At 41.7% G+C, this 18,993-nt stretch overlaps 6 non-coding genes across 6 annotated transcripts; 3 read left to right on the forward strand and 3 right to left on the reverse strand.

Annotated features, from left to right (window-relative positions):
* The first annotated feature begins 86 nt into the window (after nt 1-86).
* trnai-aau (transfer RNA isoleucine (anticodon AAU)) lies at nt 87-160 on the forward strand. Its single transcript has one exon. It is a non-coding gene; the product is annotated as a tRNA-Ile (tRNA).
* A 6,463-nt stretch (nt 161-6,623) lies between these two features.
* trnar-ucg (transfer RNA arginine (anticodon UCG)) lies at nt 6,624-6,696 on the reverse strand. The gene has a single exon. It is a non-coding gene; the product is annotated as a tRNA-Arg (tRNA).
* A 1,183-nt stretch (nt 6,697-7,879) lies between these two features.
* Nucleotides 7,880-7,953, forward strand: trnan-guu (transfer RNA asparagine (anticodon GUU)). The gene has a single exon. It is a non-coding gene; the product is annotated as a tRNA-Asn (tRNA).
* A 1,536-nt stretch (nt 7,954-9,489) lies between these two features.
* trnas-uga (transfer RNA serine (anticodon UGA)) lies at nt 9,490-9,571 on the forward strand. Its single transcript has one exon. It is a non-coding gene; the product is annotated as a tRNA-Ser (tRNA).
* A 1,556-nt stretch (nt 9,572-11,127) lies between these two features.
* trnar-ucg (transfer RNA arginine (anticodon UCG)) lies at nt 11,128-11,200 on the reverse strand. The gene has a single exon. It is a non-coding gene; the product is annotated as a tRNA-Arg (tRNA).
* Nucleotides 11,201-17,403: 6,203 nt separating this feature from the next.
* Nucleotides 17,404-17,476, reverse strand: trnar-ucu (transfer RNA arginine (anticodon UCU)). Its single transcript has one exon. It is a non-coding gene; the product is annotated as a tRNA-Arg (tRNA).
* Between the last annotated feature and the right edge of the window lie 1,517 nt (nt 17,477-18,993).

The raw sequence follows: 18,993 nt of genomic DNA on the forward strand, positions 1-18,993 counted from the left end.
GAATTACACGGCTTTCTATTCAAAGGAGGGCAAAAGAAATTCCCTGAGTTCGATTTTTTGCAGCACAGAGAGAACCACTGTCGTGAGGCCGGTTAGCTCAGTTGGTTAGAGCATGGTGCTAATAACGCCAAAGTCACGGGTTCGTGCCCCGTACTGGCCAGGTCCTTTTCTCCTCTCTTACCAAAGCTGTTAGGTTCCTTTCCGTGGTGAGAGGGGTTGTCATGCAACGCTGCCACATAGTGCCGACAGACAATTAAATGACAAAAATGAAGAGAGTTAAAGCAGCTGGAGAGGTTCTCTTACAACTTTTGAGCTGACACAGTTTTGGAAAATAATTCCTTCACGCTGCAGTGTACCATATAGGCAGCCAAGAGTCTCCAAAACAAAACAGAATTGACAGTCATATAATGTCCATTAACCCCGGTTTTAAACGCAGCATCATGTCTGCCATCATAAGAATATGAGTCCAATATTTTAGAATATAGTCAGAATGACTTCTAACCTTAGCTGTGGTGTCTTTAATCCCTATTGCTCAATGCATGGTGTACGTACTGCATACATGTGTCTTGAGAATGAGGAATGGGCCCCTGAGACAGTCATTTGCCTGTTTCACAAATGATCGTATTTTACTAGAGATTCTGTTTGGGATTCAGATGTGCATTCGGACAGCAATCCCTTTCAAGAAATGATATGTTCTGGATGAGGTCAAAGGTGCTAGAACACTGTATTTAGGATGTGTTTGCAGTGATTGTGTGTCTCCTGCTTCAACGCAGTGATATATAGATGTGCTCCTGTAATTTATTGGTACATGCCCAGGGCAGTAAGTAGTCTGAGGATTTATTTCCAGACGGCATAGAGCAGTGAAGCACTTCTACTTAAATTATTACATTATACACAATTTGAGTTCATTTTAAAAAGTAAAAGGTAATGAAAGGAATGCATTTTCATAAGAAAGATAATACCGATATGCATGTGATAATCTTCCTTATATCATGTAGTGCGTCATTTGGACACTTTGTGGGCTTGAAATACAAAGAAAATCATGTTCTATGGTACAAGATAAATACAAAACTTAATCATTTATTTTAATTAGATTTGTTTATAAAGCATAAGCAATCATTTATTACATTAATATATGTGAAAATGACATTTTAGCACCATAATATTACATACAGGTCTCTAGCTTCAACACAGTGATATATATATATATGCTCAGTGATTTATTGGTACATGCCCAGGGCAATAATCAGAATTAGTATTTGTTTCTATACGGGCTACAGGTAATCTTGTGAAATACTTCAACACACTGGATCGCAGATTTAGACCCCCTGCACTCTTACTCCTTAAAAACCAAAGAAATGAAGATATGTAGCAATCACATTGTAACAGGGGTGACAGTGACTTAATGCTTATACTACTGGACTTCTGGTACCTTTAGGGTACGGTGTTCCCTGAAGGGCTCTCAAACCCCGCATTTCAGATGCCTAGCTGTATTGCTGATGTGTTGCACCTCAGAATCACTTTTAAACCTTACCTCTGGTATCTTTAATCCCTATTGCTCAACGCATGGTGAAAGTATTGCATAAATGTGTCTGAAAATGAGCAATGGGCACCTGAGAGACTCATTTGCCTGTTTCACAAATGATCATATTTGACTAGAGATTCTGTTTGGGATTCAGTTGTGCATTCTGACAGCAATCTCTTTCAAAAAATGATTTTACCTTATCGCGGCTTTGCCCTTCTTGCCTTTTTGGACAATATCTCCATCTTGTGGTCGTTGTTGGTAATGTCTAGACAATATCTCCATCTTGTGGTCGTTGTTGGTAATGTTTTCTTATGCCCTTTTTTTATTTAAATTCTCTATTAGATGATTCTAGAATCTCTACAATAGAGTTGAAAACATCAGTTTTATAGCAGACAATATGACATTATTTATAGTCCAATTAGAAATTTATTACCCTGTTTTTAACATAATAACAAATTAAAACTAAGTTTGGAACACCAGGGAACATAAAAAATGATTTTTATGAAAACCATGAGGTTCTCTGTGTCCGATGCCTGCAAGGGGAGAAAGCTAGAATCCTTTGATTTTTCCAAATTTGAAAATAAACATCATATAACAACAGCTTTCATTCCTAGGAGTGAAAAACAACCATTTTTGAAGACATATTAGTTTCTAAAACACTACAATAAAGTTAAAAACATCCATTTTATATTACATTATTTTTTGTGAAATAATTAAATTGGCTTATTTCTCTCACATTAAATTGGCTACAAATGCAAGAATTCAACCAGATATTCTTGTAAAATGTATAATGTTGCATTGCAGTTAGTTAATGTAGTTAGTCCATAGTCAGCAATCTAAACTTTATTGTTAAGCTTTAATGATTGATGTTGTACCAGTAACCTTTAGAAATACTATAGTACTTCACAAATGCTTTGTGTGTTTGGAAACCTTTTGAGTAAAAGCCTTATAAAAATAGGTTTAGTTTTTACAGGACATCACAAAGAAATAGGATGGTATAATTCTTATAATTGCTTAGTGATTGTATTTGGAAGATTATGCACTAAACAGACTTCAGGAATGCCAGTGGATCATTGTGCTATTTGGAATTATTCCAAAAATCAAGTGACCTCTTTGCTGTAGTATTTTTAGTATTATTTATTTAGTATTAATAAAGAATAGATTTATTAAAGTCGTGCGATGTGCAAGCGGGATATGTAAAATAATTTAAAATAAAGTTTTTTATTATTGTTATAGAGAAACATGATCAGATTTTCCCTGGTTCAGAAACAAAACGATTAAAATCTGTAATCTTTCCACTTGTATGTCATCAGACATTAACGAGTACAACCCCCCTCTCTGCCGGAGTGCTGGCTGTGACGAATTAAACCAATTTCACAGGTGTTTTCAAAGTAGGAAGTACAGTGTTAACTAGTAGATGGCCTCCTCAATGAAATCGCTTCAACATGCTAATGCGTTGGTGTAACAGTCCGGGCGTGGCAAGCTTCCAATGTCAACTCGACTCGATTGGAAGACAATGAACGTATTTTAGCCCTAAATGAATTAATAGCAAACATGGTTTACATAAAAGACATTTTTCCAAGAAAGTTTATAATAATACAATCTATAGTTGAAATCTGAGCCTAAATATAAAGAAAAAAGCATTTTCAGAGAGCAATCACGCTGTGTTTATGTAGAAAAAGCGATTAGGTTTATGAGCAATCTAATTACCTATTCGCTTAAAACGCTATATAAAATAAAGTTTATTTAAAGATGAATGATAAGTGTCGCAGTTTTAATAATTTTCGTAGTAGGGCTTGGACAGATTCCAAGTGCATTTTTGCAATTTACGTTGCATTGTCCAATGTGATGTTGTAATACAGTTTAGAATACAGTAAGTCTAAACTGTATCAGCTTTATTTATGGGTTGCAATTTAGAAAAAGTCAAAAACCGCACTCAAAATCCAATTTAGAGCTTTCTGGCAAGAGGAGACACCCAAATTATAATGTAACATGCCACTGTTTGTGCATGAACAAAGTTATACTGCAATTTTCCTTAGATACGCGATTAAAAAAAATAATTTTTTTGAATCCCCGGCCAAACACATTCCATAAGAATCAGCGCTTTTATACAGTATATCGCCTTTAAACACGCGTTTACGATTTAAATCAAAACTCGATTCAAATCAATATAAATGTTTATTTTGTAACGCATAGGTGACTATTCATTGTTATTAAAAAGACGTAAATTCGATCATGTTGTGATATTTAGAAATATAAATTTGTTTTGATGCGAGTGAGGTTTTATTTAATCTCTGACCAAGGGAAATGTTTCAATTTTTCAAAGAAATGTTTGTTAAAAATTAAAGTCATAGTTCCATGAGATTCAACCACAGACCATGTGACATAGGAGTCAGGAACCTAACCCACAGAACCACCAGCGCAGTCACATGCTGAGGGCTGAAAAAGCACTACAGAAACATTATCGACTATAAAATAATGTAATTAGGCACAGAAGAAGTTTACAGCACAGTACAATAATAAATGCTGACCATGACTTTAGAAGCATAAATTACCTTACACTCAATTTAAACACAAGCTGTCTTTAGCCCTCTAAGCTGGTTCATACAGAAATGTAGAGAACCAGGCTCAGAACACACAGCTTCATTAGCGAATACATATGCAGAACAACTAGAGAAGATGTTTTACAGAGGATGGATTTTTAGAAACATCCCATCAGTGACATCACTGAAGTCAACTCCTAGGTAACTGTCGTGTGGATAGTTTCACAAGAATCAGACAAAGGTTTAAGCATCGCTTATTTTAGATAAAACTGCAAAAAAACAACAACAACCCATAATGTACTTCTTTGCGGCTCTGTTTGCCCAAATCATATATTCACAACGTGAAATTAGAAAATAGTATTACGTAACCAAAAACCGCAATATGGAAACAGAACCTGTGTAATTGTTGACAGATGATGTACTCGTAACATTTTTACAAGACGAACTACAACATTTAAAAAATGACTTGTATGTACTTGATATCTCTAATCAATCCACTGCACTGCATTAAAACAAAACAAAAACTAAAACGCCCTGGGCATACCGTTTCGCGCTTCTTATCAGTTGCTCAAAAGCAATTTGACCATATGAAATGCATAATATAAACCTAGAAACATATACGTGAGGAGTATTTACGTAGTATCGGTGTCAAGACATACCTCTCAAATACTGTAAATCAAGTTAAAAATATCTCAAGACCGATTCTGGTCATAATGAAACCATGTTTCGTGTATGTTTTCTTTAAAGTACCGAGACCAGCCATATACTGTATGTTTATGTTCCAAAATTAATATCGTTTATGGCCTTCACACGCGTTGCATTACGCTCCTATTCTTTTTATGCTCAGGCACTAAGATTTCCCTTCAGTGGTAAAATTCCATATAAATATTCAATACTTAAACGGGCACAGTTAAGACATTAAATATACATATACATATACATATACATATACAAACTGTATACAGTACAGTTTGCATACGGTAATATGTTTATGTTCCTAAATCAATCTCTTTTATGAGCATGTGAAAGGAATGGTGAATCGATTCTCAAAAATTACTGTACTTTGCATGATTGGAAAAAAATGCGTGATTGCGAAATGCTGTGGTGTTACTTTTACAAAGAAGGTCAGTGAAAAAAATAATGTGGACCAGGGCAATACTTTGAGTTTACAGCTTGTCCAAGGTCATTTATTATTAATACTATTAGTAATATCTTCATTAAAGACTTTGATGGCTACAGCTCAAACATGAGAAGTTGAGCTTTATTAGCTCCACCTTGCGGAAATTCCGGATACTATTATTTTGCTAGCGGTATTTACCGGTAACTCGCGGTATTTACCGGTAACTCGCGGTAGACTGCGTACAGCGTACCGGAAAATAATGCAGTATCGCCCGCACATTTTGAATGGCTGCATCTGTAGCAATCATATTGTAGCAGACACTCATTTGCCTGTTTCACAAATGATCATATTTTACTAGAGATTCTGTTTGGGATACGGATGTGCATTCTGACACCAATCTCTTACAAAAAATGATTTTACCTTATCGCGGCTTTGCCCTTCTTGCCTCTTTGGACAATATCTCCATCTTGTGGTCGTTGTTGGTAATGTCTAGACAATATCTCCATCTTGTGGTCGTTGATGGTAATGTCTTCTTATAGATAGATACTTTATTGATCCCGTGAGGGAAATTGCAGTGCAACAGCAGCTTAACACACACAACACAGCCACAGTGTAACGAATTATATAATAATAGTACAATACTGTATATATACTGTATATATATATATGAAACAGAAATAGAAACAGAAACAGGAATCGCTTACTCACCTGGAGAATCTCTGTAGGAATATATAGCATTTATCAATGGAAATAAAAGCTGCTTTAATACAGTGCATGTTCAAACTCAAACCCTCAGCTGCTGTTCTTGTTTGTTTTGGGACAAATTGCAACTGAGCATCGCATGAGCCGTTACGTACCCTTATCTGTTTGGCAATTTCAAGGGAGGAGTTAGGTCAGAATGGGTAGGCTGCAAAACAACAAGTAAAGATTTATTCCAAGATGAAACGTTGTGGCGGTTTTCTTATCTTTTCAGCATGGACTAAACTTTTACGTGTTCCTTATATGCTATATATGTATATATTAGCACCAATGTCGTTCTTAAAAACTAACATGAAATTGTCAGGGACATTCAGCTATATACAAAGACGAGACAGACAAAGTAATAATTCTGTATTAACGTGGCCTACATATTGACGCAATGATCGAACTAACTGACATGTTCTGATTCAGATCCCCTGCAGTTCATGCCAATTAGAACAATAGCAATGCTGAGTCCTCCCCACCCTACTGAGCACAAATTCAGCTGCTCTCCAGTTCTGTTCTGCATGTTTTTTCATTGCAATTGAGCTCGGAGCTGGAGATGATCTCCATACAGTTCTGTGTTAACTAGCCCGCACTTGCGTGCTAATTTACGGGTTGTGGCAGATGCTTTTCTATAGTTCATATACATGACGGCAACCTGTTACCGAGGAACCTGAGAGGTTTAAAAGCCTCACGAGCCAGGCAGGACTCGAACCTACAATCTTCTGATCCGAAGTCAGACGCGTTATCCATTACACCACTGGCCCATAGAACATGCGCTTGCACTCCACCACAGAGAGCTCTACACTGCTACTAGTAGTACACCTCCCCATCTAAATTTTCACAGCAAGAAACTTGTGTTTCCTACTATTTTTATCAGGTTTAAAATATCATCTCCTTAAAACAGAAAAAGTGTTGATGTGTCGTGCTGAAATTCCGATTGATTTTGAATTCAAAGAAAAAACGTTTTCTTCCAAAACACCGTGAAATTGTCACATCTTGCAGACAATAGGTGTATTCCATGTTGAAAAGAGAAAAAAGAAAACAATGGAGCCTTTTACAGGTGTGAGGCTTCTTCAGGTGTGAGAAGACCTCACGGCCGAAACGTTGTGTTTCCTTTCTTCTCTTTTCAGCATGCAATAAACCTATTACTTGTTCCTTTGCAGCTGAGGAATGCTGACATAGCTACCCAGCTGAACATCTTGCAGACTCTACTTCTCTCCTGTAGAAGTAAAGCAGGGCTTGCTGGGTGAGCTTTTGCTCCGGTATGTTAGGTCACGTGTCATGTTAAATCAATTCTTCTAAACACAACATTTGCTGGTGCTAGCTTTCCCCATGAAAAGAGACATTTCCCTTACAGTACATGACATATCGTTTTTTTTCTATCAATAAGTATAGAAATAAAACAAAAGAAAAAATGTTGTCGCCAAAGAATGCTCTGTCGCCTTGGGGAGGTGTCAAGGGCATTGAGCTCCTTGGACATGAAAAGTGCCCGATAAATGCCATTTCTCATCATTTCTCTTGGCGTCAGTTCTGCTATTAAATGGGACGGAGGCAACGGGCTCAGAGAGCAGGTTAAGTGCACACCGAACGCAGATGTGTCCAAGTGTCTGTAAAAGCGCGGTGCTCTGCTGGCGCTGTTCCCTAGTGGCTTAAAGTGCCCGCCTAGTAAGCAGGCGATCCTGGGTCTGAATACCAGCGGTGCCTCTCTCCGTGTCTTGTTGTGCCGAATGTCTCATTTCAGACAAACATGTACAGCTTGGTTCAGTTTAATGCAAGAATTCATTTCCTTTCTGGAATAACTTGTTTTTGAAGAAATCCATACAGCTTGTGAAAGATGAAATCCATTTCTTGGTTGTCAGTGGAAAAAGATTGCTGGCTGCAAGAAGCGCAAGTGATTGTTTTCTTTGACCATAAACCTGCAAATGTAGGGTGCACAAGCAGCCGTCAGTCTCTGTGGCGCAATCGGTTAGCGCATTCGGCTGTTAACCGAAAGGTTGGTGGTTCAAGCCCACCCAGGGACGCGTGTCTCAGTTTTTCCAATGTAAACATCATCACCGCTAAAGATGATGGCGCAGAAGGCTCCACAGTCGAAACGTTGTGCTTCTTTTCTTCTCTTTTCAGCATGGAGTAAACCTTTGCTTGATCCTTTGCAGCCTACGCATGCTGACACAGCTACCTTTCTCTTAACGCGCCTCAATCATTATTCACCAAAACCATCAGCAGAATGTGTCGCCTTTGTGGTGATGTCACTCCTCTGCTTCACAAATGTCCTTAGTGACGGACCATTTTTTTCTGCCATTTTTCCGGAGCGGTTATTGATTGCTCCATCATTTCCCTCATACTTTCCATCCCTAGATTGAAAAAAAAAAACAGAAACAGGCTGACAGGACAACAATCAAATTGCAAAAACTCATCAAAGCACTCGATAGAGTATTTGAATCCACAAGTAGCTACGAGCAACTTTGTCCTGGCTTGCATGAAAGTCGGAAAATGTCAAAAAGAAAAAGATGGTGGCTTTTTCATATTTGTTCTTTCATTTTTAGTTCGTTGGCTCTTCTGTCCATTGTCCTCCTGCCTGGCTCTTGACCTGTGACTGTCTGAACGCACACATTAGACTTTCAGGCGGGGGATTTGTCCTGAGCCTCTGTGAAAGACCCACCCACCCCCATAAATAACTGCTCTAGAAACACATGAATGCAAAACTAAACCACAGCTTAAAGAGGAGCTCCAACTCAGTGCCATACTAATGTAAACAAAGTAATACTAAGACATGTTCTTATGGATTTGTCTTACCTTGAGATATGTAATTGGATTTCAGGATTAACTTCCTCATTCAATGTAGTGGTGATTCTTTGCCTGGTCAGTACCTGGGTGGGAGACCTCCAGCGAACAATTAAGCTTACTGCTGGAAGTGGTGTTAAGAGACTCTTAGGATCTTCCAGAGGTCTCTGTCCAATAGCACTAGTTGCCTTAGAGCTGGCTCAAACATTGCTCAAGAGTCTACCTTTCACAGATGCGCAAAGATGAATGATGGGGGTGCACTCTTCAAGGAGCCTTCCAACTGTAGGGACCGATTAGAGACGATCCGTAGCATGTGTTCGTTTCCATATACGCCCCGTGTCTCAACGGTAGGACAGAGTCAAATACTGCCTCGACACGTAACAGCGTTATATTAAACCGCAGGACTTGAGGGCTGTTTTGTTTGAATGTTCAAGGCATTGGTAAGAGCGTAGGTCAAGGGCCATTGGTGCATCTCCTGTAACTGGAGCAAAAATGCTATTCAAAGTGCAGTGACTAAAATCGTCGTCCACATGTCTCCGTTGTTGATTGCTTTCTGTCTAAGAACGTTCTGTTTTCATGTCCGAACGGGGAGACTTTATCATTCCAACTTGAAGCCACCCTTAAGTTCTCTAAGGTGTGTGTGTGTGTGCTTGCACGTATGGCGTAAAAGGTTTCTTAAACGGAGAGCGAACTTGAAAAAAGTTGCCTCCGCTGCCGCCGCCGCCTCGCACTCCCTGTTCGATTGTAGCAAGAAGGCAGCGGCCGCGGCGCTCGCTGTAGTCGTGGCCGAGTGGTTAAGGTGACGGACTTGAAATCCGTTGGGGTCTCCCTGCGCAGGTTCAAATCCTGCCAACTACGGCGTCCTTTGCATTTGGTTGCGTGCGTGCGTGTAAAAGGACCAGCGCTGTTTCGTTTTCGCTGGGACCTTTAACACTCTAAATCGCCTGGACCCGCAGCCTGTGAAATCGATTCTTCAGCACCCACGAAGGACGCTTTGCCGCTGGACACAGATACCGATGCTTTTCTGCAACGAGCTTTCCAGCTGAATTTTCTCGGCAGCTCCGTACTGAACCTGTTCTCCATTGCAACATAGCGGAGGCTCGTCACGTCTATAGCAAGGCTGTGTAGGACCGCATACGCCACAGTGACTTGTACACAGACCACATGAAAGGCAAGCAAAATACACTTTTAAAATTCCAAAGACTCACAAGGTCAGAGGAACAGCGATGACCTGAACAGATCTGTTCCAGAAGTCTAGGTTGACCTTTTTAGAGCTGTAATTGCATTTTTGTTTAATAGAAGATCAAATCTACTCGCATGTACCAGCACCTTACAGTTTATTGATGTTAATTCTGTTTAAGTAATAAGATTGCTAACGATGTTGGACTTTAGCCGGTGTTTTTTAGAACAAATTGCTTACACTTCTGTAAGGAATACGCAGTACGTGCCTTTGTCAGTCATTGCTCACCATACCTGTAACTTTCTTATCTAACTCACTTCCTCAAATGGTGAAGGTCCACAAACATAAATGAAAAAAAAACCCTTGTTGTAGATGAGGTGCACAAAAAAGCAGCCCCTGATAGTGTATAACACATTTGTACTATTGCAGAGACACATGTAACATATATATATACTGTATATATATATGAAACAGAAATAGAAACAGAAACAGGAATCGCTTACTCACCTGGAGAATCTCTGTAGGAATATCTAGCATTTATCAATGGAAATAAAAGCTGCTTTAATACAGTGCATGTTCAAACTCAAACCCTCAGCTGCTGTTCTTGTTTGTTTTGGGACAAATTGCAACTGAGCATCGCATGAGCCGTTACGTACCCTTATCTGTTAGGGAATTTCAAGGGAGGAGTTAGGTCAGAATGGGTAGGCTGCAAAACAACAAGTAAAGATTTATTCCAAGATGAAACGTTGTGGCGGTTTTCTTATCTTTTCAGCATGGACTAAACTTTTACGTGTTCCTTATATGCTATACGTGTATCTATTAGCACCAATGTCGTTCTTAAAAACTAACATGAAATTGTCAGGGACATTCAGCTATATACAAAGACGAGACAGACAAAGTAATAATTCTGTATTAACGTGGCCTACATATTGACGCAATGATCGAACTAACTGACATGTTCTGATTCAGATCCCCTGCAGTTCATGCCAATTAGAACAATAGCAATGCTGAGTCCTCCCCACCCTACCGAGCACAAATTCAGCTGCTCTCCAGTTCTGTTCTGCATGTTTTTTCATTGCAATTGAGCTCGGAGCTGGAGATGATCTCCATACAGTTCTGTGTTCACTAGCCCGCACTTGCTTGCTAATTTACGGGTTGTGGCAAATGCTTTTCTATAGTTCATATACATGACGGCAACCTGTTACCGAGGAACCTGAGAGGTTTAAAAGCCTCATGAGCCAGGCAGGACTCGAACCTACAATCTTCTGATCCGAAGTCAGACGCGTTATCCATTACGCCACTGGCCCATAGAACATGCGCTTGCACTCCACCACAGAGAGCTCTACACTGCTACTAGTAGTACACTTCCCCATCTAAATTTTCACAGCAAGAAACTTGTGTTTCCTACTATTTTTATCAGGTTTAAAATATCATCTCCTTAAAACAGAAAAAGTGTTGATGTGTCGTGCTGAAATTCCGATTGATTTTGAATTCAAAGAAAAAAGGTTTTCTTCCAAAACACCATGAAATTGTCACATCTTGCAGACAATAGGTGTATTCCATGTTGAAAAGAGAAGAAAGAAAACCATGGAGCCTTTAACAGGTGTGAGGCTTCTTCAGGTGTGAGAAGACCTCACAGTCGAAACGCTGTGGTTCCGTTCTTCTCTTTTCAGTGTAGTGATTCATAGCCGTTCAGGGACCCCAAATATGTAAGAAAACCGGTTCAGGGACGCCAAATATGTAATCATAGTGGCTCTCTGAAGGCACCAGTTCTGTAGGGTTTGGGCATTTACTGAGACAATTATTAATTGTAGCAGTAAATCACAAAGTTGATTCTTTTGATGGCTTTAGAGTCCAACCATGCGACATAACTCAAACAACGCACACACACAGGTACTAATACACGAGGATACATTTATTAATACATAGAATATGCATATAAAACTAACAGATCTTATCGAGAGGGTTATCAGAATACAAAAGGTATATATTCAGTCAGTTACGAAGTGTTACACATATCAAGAGGACATACGTTCAGTATATCATTCATTAAGACCGTTTCGTAAATGAACTTAGTTATAACTTCTACATTAGATACTCAAACAAGTACATAACTCTTAGGAATTAAATTGATATCAACTGGTTGGGATAACAATTGAATTCTCGAGCTGTAATGCATTGAAGTTAAATACTCATCCAATCTTTGGGGATTCAGATCTCCTGCGGGCACAAAGAAACAGTTGCAGGCTGTTGCTGTCCAATCCGCGCTCTCTGGCTCAGTGCCAGGCTGTGCTGTGCGGCTTGCGACGGTGCGCTGCTGATGCTCACTGACCGGCTAGTTAGTGTTGGCTTTAACTAGCAAAGTTTGTGCACAGGAGAAAAGATGACTGTGGGTCCCAGCAAGTCAGGAAGAGGACCGGTTCGTTCCTAATGAAGAGCTAGTTCTGAATAGTGATTCAGCTGTCCACAGTTCCGACCTGTTCACGAGGCCTGCTGCTGGTTACTCTCTGGCAACCTCCACTCTAGACTCTTAGAACAAAGGAAAGTTCTGGCACTCAGACACACTGGCCGTTCCGTGGTTGTCCGGGCTGAGTCTCAGGATGGTCAGGAGGCGCGCTGCGAGGATGTCCTGCCCTTGGGAGCCTTCTGCTCCTGGGCCGTCCTGCCCTGGAATTCTCCTTTGAATTCCCTTTAGAACAGTCCACAGAATCCTCTCCAGAATCCCTTCTGAATCTTGTTGAATCTCACTGAATCTCTCAGGCTCTCTGTGTTGCCTGTTTTTACCTGGAGGAACTTCAGCTCATTGATTGGCTGAAAGTTCCATGGGCATCAGAGTCCCACGTGGGTTACTCGGCCCTACCAGTCCCTGATTGGTTGATCAAGGTGAGATATGAGTCACTTACTCCTGACACTTAGTAATGCAGTCCAGATGTCCAACTGGCACTCCCTAGACAGATAGGCGCCAATGGATGACCATTGATCATGATAGCCAGGCTTAGCTAAGTGCATCCCCCTTTGGGAGCTGTCCTAGGACCTTAAATCACCCTGGGAATAGTCTCTCTGTGGCTGCACCACAGAGATGAACAGAGAAATGGGGCCTCATTTGGGAAGCTCGGAAACACTTAATTCTGCCTTATTAATAAGCCTCGCCGCTACATCAGCATGCAATAAACCTATTACTTGTTCCTTTGCAGCCGAGGCATGCTGACGTAGCTACCCAGCTGAACATCTTGCAGACTCTACAGTACTTCTCTCCTGTAGAAGTAAAGCAGGGCTTGCTGGGTGAGCTTTTGCTCCGGTAAATTAGGTCACGTGTCATGTTAAATCACTTCTTCTAAACACAACATTTGCTGGTGCTAGCTTTCCCCATGAAAAGAGACATTTCCCTTACAGTACATGACATATCGTTTTTATTCTATCAATAAGTATAGAAATTAAACAAAAGAAAAAATGGTGTCGCCAAAGAATGCACAGCTCTGTCGCCTTGGGGAGGTGTCAAGGGCATTGAGCTCCTTGGACATGAAAAGTGCCCGATAAATGCCATTTCTCATCATTTCTCTTGGCGTCAGTTCTGCTATTAAATGGGACGGAGGCAACGGGCTCAGAGAGCAGGTTAAGTGCACACCGAACGCAGATGTGTCCAAGTGTCTGTAAAAGTGCGGTGCTCCGCTGGCGCTGTTCCCTAGTGGCTTAAAGTGCCTGCCTAGTAAGCAGGCGATCCTGGGTCTGAATACCAGCGGTGCCTCTCTCCGTGTCTTGTTGTGCCGAATGTCTCATTTCAGACAAACGTACAGCTTGGTTCAGTTTAATGCAAGAATTCATTTCCTTTCTGGAATAACTTGTTTTTGAAGAAATCCATACAGCTTGTGAAAGATGAAATCCATTTCTTGGTTGTCAGTGGAAAAAGATTGCCGGCTGCAAGAAGCGCAAGTGATTGTTTTCTTTGACCATAAACCTGCAAATGTAGGGAGTACAAGCGGCCGTCAGTCTCTGTGGCACAATCGGTTAGCGCGTTTGGCTGTTAACCGAAAGGTTGGTGGTTCAAGCCCACCCAGGAACGTATGTCTCTGTTTTTCCAATGTAAACATCATCACCGCTAAAGAAGATGGCGCAGAAGGCTCCACAGTCGAAACGTTGTGCTTCTTTTCTTCTCTTTTCAGCATGGAGTAAACCTTTGCTTGATCCTTTGCAGCCTACGCATGCTGACACAGCTACCTTTCTCTTAACGCGCCTCAATCATTATTCACCAAAACCATCAGCAGAATGTGTCGCCTTTGTGGTGATGTCACTCCTCTGCTTCACAAATGTCCTTAGTGACGGACCATTTCTTTCTGCCATTTTTCCGGAGCGGTTATTGATTGCTCCATCATTTCCCTCATACTTTCCATCCCTAGATTGAAAAAAAAAAAACAGAAACAGGCTGACAGGACGACAATCAAATTGCAAAAACTCATCAAAGCACTCGATAGAGTATTTGAATCCACAAGTAGCTACGAGCAACTTTGTCCTGGCTTGCATGAAAGTCGGAAAATGTCAAAAAGAATAAAATGGTGGCTTTTTCATATCTGTTCTTTTATTTTTAGTTCGTTGGCTCATCTGTCCATTGTCCTCCTGCCTGGCTCTTGACCTGTGACTGTCTGAACGCACACATTAGACTTTCATGCAGGGGATTTGTCCTGAGCCTCTGTGAAGGACCCACCCACCCCCATAAATAACTGCTCTAGAAACACATGAATGCAAAACTAAACCACAGCTTAAAGAGGAGCTTGTCATGACCGCCAGGCAGTTAAGACCAACTCTTAAGCAATCTAAACAGCACCAGCAGAGGGTGATTATTAACAAACGCCGCCGCACGAGTTAACCCACCTGCACACACTCCACCGTGGGGTACGCAGTGCTATTTTTACCATCTTTACTTGCTTCCCGCTGGTATTGAGTCTACTCCTTGAGAGCTCTACCTGGCGTTTTTTCCATTACCTCGTTTATTCTGGATATTGGACTCCCCTTCTGCCTTTTCGACTTTGGACCTCGCCTCTCACCTCGGACTGTTTGCCACCAGTGTTCTCCCTGGATTACGACTTACCTTACGCCTCTTGACCACGAAACAAAGCAAAGCAGAGCAAAACAAAATGAACAAACGAAAAGCCTCACGTCCCGCACTTGCGTGTAACGCCGTTACGTGCCCAAGCGGTATTGTACTTCATCTTAGCACTGCACCCCGGGGCGTACGGTATATGGGAACGAGCACACGCCACAAATCGTCTCGAATCACTCCCTACAGCTGTAAGGCACCTTGAAGCGTGCACCCCCAACATTTTTCTTTGCGCATCTGTGAAAGGTAAACTCTTGAGCAAACTCTGAACCAGCTCTAAGGAAACTAATCCGATTAGACGTTACTTTGACTCATCCTTTAAGGAAACCTTGTTAATTGGAGAAATCAATGATTTCGAATGAATTCTGTATGCGTTAAAAGACAGCTATACACAGAAAACATGCAGGACACTTCTCATGATGTTTCCCGAGCCGAAACACAGTGCGTTTTTCCAAGCCCTCTGACAAAGCCCGCCCACTGAAAACTGCAGCAGATCGTGTAAAGACGTTCAACTTTGTAACTACTGCACGCACAGGAAGCAGAATAAATTCCTCTTTTCAAACTGTCAAAGGTTTGCTTTGCGAACACTGCAGGACATCGCACAATCTCTTTTGAATGGGGACAAACGATTTCTTATGGGGCACAGTAAGTACAGACGTTTAAAAAGCTCCACTCATGCCGACGATGCAGCATGAAGAAGCGCAACCTAACGTTTGCATTCCTAGCAAATTCCTTTTATTTTTTGATAAATAAAGACAGTCTTGTTTAACAAACAACACACACAACATTTTACATTGTCAATTCAATTCAAATCAATGTATTTCTATATAGCGCCTTTCACAACAAGGTTACGTGCTGTCTCTTTGAGGCAGATGTTTAAATCCTCTGAGTTAAGTGCTGAAGTTATAGTAGTCCTATCAGTATTGTTGCCTCCGATCAACAGATCCTCATTTTTCTCAGAGTTGAGTAACAAAAAGTTTTCACACATCCAAGTATTTCCTTCCTTAATGCATTTAACTAAACTGATAATAGAAGAGTTGTCGTTTGGTGTAAACAAAATGTTTATTTGAGTGTCATCAGCATATGAATGAAAGTTCATATTATTTTTTCATATTATCCTACCTAGCAGCAGCATGTAGAGAGAGAGAGCAATATTGGTCCCAGCACTGATCTTCTGGTACCCCAAATTGAACTGGTGACATTGATGAAGCAGTACAATTATTAGATATTTGAACATAATGAAAACGATGAGTAAAATGTGAAGTAAACCACTGAAGGACGGTTCCAGATAAGCCAACCTCAAACTCAAGCCTGTGTAACAAAACAGAGAGGTCAACCGTGTCAAAGGCAGCTCTAAGATCTAGAAGCAAAGCACAAGCACTGTTGCATTCCCTGCATCAGTAGCTAAGAGAATATCATTTACGACTCTTGTTAATGCAGTTTCAGAAACCAGACTAAAATTTCTCAAGTATATTATTTGAATCCAGATATGATTGACGTTGGGCAACAACTATTCTCCCAAGACTTTTAGATTGAAATGGGACCTTTGAGACAGGCCTGTAGTTGTTAAGAACGTGTTGATCCAAATTTGACTTCTTAAGAGCGGTCTAACAACCGCTACCTTAAATTGATCAGGTACAACGCCTGACGCAAGCGATGCATTCATCATACTAATTATAGGTCCTGCCAGTCCTTCGAGGGAATCTTTGACTAGCTGAGTGGGGATGGGATCTAGCGAACAGGTGGTTGACTTTGTCTTACGTCTGTGTTTATGAGTCCACCATAAGAAGAAATCTGAACAGGAGTGGTGATCATGCGAGGTCACCATGGAGGAAACCACTGCTCTCCCCCCCAAAAAAACCACCACTGCCCCTCTCAAGTTTGCTAAAGACCACATGGATGTTCCACAGCAACTCCTGGAACAATGTTCTGTGGACAGTGACAAAAGTTGAACATGTTGGTAAATGTGCACAACGTTATGTTTGGAGATAACAAAACACTGCATACCAACTCCAAAACCTCATCCCACCTGGGAAGCATAGCGGAGGCTGTACGGCTTGCAATCATCGAGGGACCGATGAATTCCAAGATGTATCAGGAAATTCTACAGCAGAATGTCAGGGTGTCTGCCTGTGATCTAAAACTCGAAAGACGCTGGGTCATGCAGCATGACAAAAACAAAGGAGTACATCAACAACAGAGTGGCTGAAACAATAGAAATTCCGTATTTTGGGATGGCCGAGTAAGAGTCCTGACCCCAATCCCATTGAAGTGCTGTGGCGTGATCTGAAGCAGGCCGTTCAGTGCAAGACATCTCCCAACTGTATGTGAGAGAAAAGCAGAGACGCTCACTGAGTAAGGTGGGGTTGCAGCTTTGCAAATCAAAAGGACATTTGTACGCTCAAAAAGGGACAGTAGCACCCCAGATGGGACTCGAACCCACAATCCCTGGCTTAGAAGGCCAGTGCCTTATCCATTAGGCCACTGGGGCACACTGGGTTGGGTCGATCACGCTGATGAAGAGCCAGTTTTTTTTTTCCTTTGCTTTTTCAAAGGGATCCCCAAAATTAGGAAAGTTAGGCAGCAGAAGGTTTACTGTGACCTGAGAAGGACCGGCATCCAATCACGGTGGTACACACACACACGCTCTCACTCATCTGAGCTACACGGCTACCAAGATGATCTCAGGTGCGCCGAGCTGGTACGGAACATATTGAACTGATCGACGGCGAATTGTCTCTCAGACAGGCTTTTCACCTCTGAGCTCCCTGACTGACAGTAATCAGCTAGGTAGTGAAACAGTCAGCTGCTTCTAAGCCTTAAACAGCTGCATCTCGGCGCTTCCACAGAGAGATGATTTGAAAGCCAAACATCGCCCATTGGGAACACCTTACTATCACTAGTTTAAGAGACTCTTAAGGTCTTGCAGAGGTGCCTGTCTAATAGCATGCGCTTTGCAAGCTATAGGTGTTTAGGCTGAGGCAGAATGCCTGTTAACAAAATGTTTTTCTAAAGGGGCCTCGCACTCTTTTCCAAGCAATGGTCACCATCCCCACCGAGTGTCACAATGTAGTCATGTCCTAGGACATCACCTGTTAGTCTCCATTTGTCTGCCACCAACACTTTAGGTTAAGGGGTCACAACCGCACCCCAAAGACCAGAGGAGCCGTTGGCGTTCTGGCGGCGCAGATTGGGCTGAAGGTGGGGCGCTTGAATCTCGCTGTTGGAGGCCGTCTGAAACTGACCCAAGCCTTTCCCTTGAATTAAATGTAAATAAGAAATGAACCCCAGATGCTCATGGAATCAATCACGTGTTTCCTTTGAGCCGTTTCAGAGACTGCTCCAGAGTTTACCTTGCACAGATGCGCAAAGATTAATGATGGGGGTGCACGCTTCCAGGCGTCTTACAACTGTAGGGACTGATTAGAGACAATTCGTAGCTTGTGCTCATTTCCCTCTGTAACGCTTACGGCCGACAGGCACTGTGTAAGAGCCGGCGTACAAGAGCGGGTGACGTCACCGCCCTTCCCTGTGATAGCAGGACCACAGCTACTGGGCTGTGGAGAGATCTCTCTTTAGCTCACGGGGCTAGGTCGCTGCAAAGAGACGCGGAAGTCCCGGGTTTGAGCCTCCAGTCGGGATGGGGCCGACCAGATGCGGCAAGGGCGCCCACCTGAGCCCCCGTTGCGTTACATCTCTATTCCCCGTGTTGCAGTGGTAAGATGACGTAAATTCCTGCTTCGACACGTAACGGGATTATAATCAAGTGCAGGAGCTGAGGGCTTTAGTTTTGTTTCGTTTTCCATGGCGTTCGTAAGCGCGCAAATCAAAGGCAATTCCTGCGTCTAACACGAATGTAAATGCTTTTGAAAGTGCAGTGTGGTGCAGCTTGTAAAATCCTTGTCCACATTTTTGGTTTGTTGATGTTTTTTCTGTCTGCCAAAGTTGTATTTTGACATCCGGACTGGGGGACTTTATCATTTGAACGTGAAGCCAGCCTTAAACCCT

The sequence above is a fragment of the Lepisosteus platostomus genome, chromosome 22 (assembly GCF_059453375.1).
Source record: "Lepisosteus platostomus isolate fLepPlt1 chromosome 22, fLepPlt1.hap1, whole genome shotgun sequence".
NCBI classification, from domain to species: Eukaryota; Metazoa; Chordata; class Actinopteri; order Semionotiformes; family Lepisosteidae; genus Lepisosteus; species Lepisosteus platostomus.